Here is a 3,893-nt window from a genome sequence, read left to right as displayed (position 1 = left end):
ATTCGCTAGCTTTACCACTATCCTGTATACTACTGCTACCCGTTTACATTTGCTTCGTGATGACTGAAGCGCAACTATTTTTAGATCGATAACAATGATTGGTCATTCCCCATGACGATGTCACATCAGTAAACTAAAAATACACTTGCTTATAGAGAGTTGATTGTTTCGTCGTGATTGTTGGGATAGTGGTTCAGACAACACCCTGTGCGTAACTCAGAGAAGTAATATCTGACAATGACACATATCATGAACGTCTTGATCTATAAAAAACAAAACATGGACGTCTGTGGTTCAGATAATACTGGCGTGAAGTTTGAGCCGTGAGACTCTTCAATCATTTTAGCTGAGTGATTGATTGGACGGGTTAGACCGAAATATGATACACTACACAGTTACCGTAATATTACAACCTATCGGATTGAAAAGCATTTAGGAACATGTTAATCTCTTTATGATGAAATTTCAAAACGCAAATTTAATCTCCGAGAATTGGTTCTGTCAGAGTGATATTTTTGCGACACCGTGTCAAAGGCAGCCTGACATTCATTCAGACCTTTTCTTACGTGCAACACCTACAGAAATCTCAGCACGTGCGAGAAGGTGATAAACGTTACAATATGGGGAATGGCCATGAGCATAAGACTGAGTAATATTAGAACAGGGTCCAGACTTACAAAGTTTTGTAACAATACCGAGTCCAGTTACAGTAAATGTAAACACGAGAAATTAAGTCAATAAAAATGATTCGGAGATCTAATGAAATGTTTTATGAAAACAAAGTCATTGAAAAAACAAAACAGCTTACGTAAACGGACTCTGAAAGGTACTTAACAGCGATACAGAGCCTAAGTTTTTCTCCATTTTGGATAGCACTACAAATGAAATCATACATGATATTGTCAGAAATGTGAATTATTCATCACTAATTTAGCTCGGTTTGTACACGACATAGATAGGTAATCCATTTTTCTCAGAGATACTTAAATATATTCTGTTTTATGTGAAATAAACATCTTGGCTAATGAAACTGACGGCACTATCAGTATACTTTACATACATTGTAAATAAATCATCAGGCACTCGCACGCTGTTGACAACCAAATGCTTTAATCATCAGACCCCACACGCTGTTGACAACCAAATACTTACATCACCAGGCCCTCACACGCTGTTGACAACCAAATGCTTAAATCATCAGGTAGGTCCCCACACGCTGTTGACAACCAAACGCTTAAATCATTAGACCCCACACGCTGTTGACAACCAAATGCTTAAATCATCAGGTCCTCTCACACTGTTGACAACCAAACGCTTAAATCATCAGTCCCTCACACGCTGTTGACAACCAAATACATAAATCATCAGACCCCACACGCTGTTGACAACCAAATGCTTAAATTATCAGGTCCTCACACGCTGTTGACAACCAAATGTTTAAATTATCAGTCCCTCACACGCTGTTGACAACCAAATGTTTAAATTATCAGTCCCTCACACGCTGTTGACAACCAAATGCTTAAATCATCAGGCCCTCACACGCTGTTGACAACCAAATGCTTAAATCATCAGGCCCTCACACGCTGTTGACAACCAAATGCTTAAATCATCAGGTCCTCACACGCTGTTGACAACCAAATGCTTAAATTATCAGGCCCTCACACGCTGTTGACAACCAAATGCTTAAATTATCAGGCCCTCACACGCTGTTGACAACCAAATGCTTAAATTATCAGTCCCTCACACGCTGTTGACAACCAAATACTTAAATCATCAGGCCCCCACACGCTGTTGACAACCAAATGCTTAAATCATCAGGTCCTCTCACACTGTTGACAACCAAATGCTTTAATCATCAGTCCCTCACACGCTGTTGACAACCAAATGCTTAAATTATCAGGTCCTCACACGCTGTTGACAACCAAATGTTTAAATCATCAGACCCCACACGCTGTTGACAACCAAATGCTTAAATCATTAGACCCCACACGCTGTTGACAACCAAATGTTTAAATTATCAGGCCCTCACACGCTGTTGACAACCAAATGCTTAAATCATCAGGCCCTCACACGCTGTTGACAACCAAATGCTTAAATCATCAGGCCCTCACACGCTGTTGACAACCAAATGCTTAAATCATCAGGCCCTCACACGCTGTTGACAACCAAATGCTTAAATTATCAGGCCCTCACACGCTGTTGACAACCAAATGCTTAAATCATCAGGCATTCACACGCTGTTGACAACCAAATGCTTAAATCATCAGGCCCTCACACGCTGTTGACAACCAAATGTTTAAATCATCAGGCCCTCACACGCTGTTGACAACCAAATGCTTAAATCATTATCTAATTATTTTTCCGTACCATTATCTAACGTATACTGTAAGTATGATTTTTCCTTAGCATCCTGTATAAATCCCCACTGCTGGAAAACTGCTGTGTTGTTCTAGTATCTGAAGGTAATGATTCAAGTATTTATTCGAATCATAAATTGGCTTCACTGTTCAGCCGTTTGGGTAAGCTACTTGAGCGGGTAATTAGTACAATGTATTAATTTATGTAATTTAGCTAAAAATTATCTTATGTATAAAGATCAGTCAGGATTCTAACCAAATCATACTGCTACTTCTGACATCAGCTTAACGAACTACCATTCAATAATTACTTAAATAAAAACCCCAAAACAAAAAACAAAACATCAACACACTATTATAATATTTTGTGATTTCTTAAAGGCATTTAATTGCGTTTGGCTTAAAGGTCTTCTATTCAAACTGAAGATTTGTAATATTTCAGGGCGATATCTTCTATGGATAAGTAGCTATGTTTTTAATAGAAAGCTGTTTTTCTGAAGATTAATTTTTTTTCATGTAAGACGCTGATGTATATCAAGGTTTAGGTCTCAGGTCTATATTTTACGCTTATATATGCCCAGACTTTTTGTCGCCGATACAAGGTCTGATGTTAGACAATTTGAAGGTCAAATGCAGGTTCCGCTCGTACGTCATTGAACTTCGGTGGTACAAAATAACAAACACTTAACACAACTCTTTTTTGTTTTGTTTTTGTTTCTTACAATTGAGAGTAAAACTCACAAACCAAGTAGGTAGTTGATAGATAACAAAATATGTTATTAAAATATGGCACTAGTATATCTTCAGAACAAGAACATAACAAGAGACCCAGAGGGCCTGTATCGCTTACTTGGATATTTAAGTCAATAATGCAAAACGTTACATTTCTTTAGAAGGAAAATATTCCCTGTGTTGAGCCAAATGCCCTAGGGGCGAGGACAGAGAACAGTTGTTAATTTCTTGATGTCCAGCAATGTTATTAAGTTATTGGATGATAATCTCCATGGCTTCAATGATATAATCTGTCCTCGGGTGGGATCAGACACCAGGCTCCAGGACAATTCATGTAGATCGGGAAGTTTCGACTAATTCCTTGTCTCTGTGTCTATACATATATCTCCGTGAATTCGTGATTGTAACAGCTTTAGTTATGTAAGAGATCGAATGATAGGCACAACATGTAGAAATGTTTTAGATATTATCGCAGACAAGCAGCGTGTAACACATACATGTGGAAAACAACATATTGTGAGTTTATACACAAAACGTAGTGAATGTTGGTCTGTACGCTTCATAAGGCGAACAATTTTATCGAAGAAATTTTAAACAAACCGAACTTTACAGGATCAGTATCGCAACACAGGCACAGTACATTTTAGATAATTTTGCAGGCCATTCCACATCCTGGTCGACTCTCACAAGAAAGGTTTAAATCCACACCTGGTGGTGTTAACACTGCGGGACAAATGAAGTGTTTACATATCTGAAATGAATATTCAGGTGACATCAGTGAAATCTCACAAGTTTCCCTCGCCA

Source organism: Ylistrum balloti, unplaced genomic scaffold (genome assembly GCF_031769215.1).
Source record: "Ylistrum balloti isolate Yb309-2 unplaced genomic scaffold, AGI_CSIRO_Ybal_v1 Utg369916, whole genome shotgun sequence".
Taxonomy (NCBI): domain Eukaryota; kingdom Metazoa; phylum Mollusca; class Bivalvia; order Pectinida; family Pectinidae; genus Ylistrum; species Ylistrum balloti.
This window is presented reverse-complemented; position numbering follows the sequence as displayed.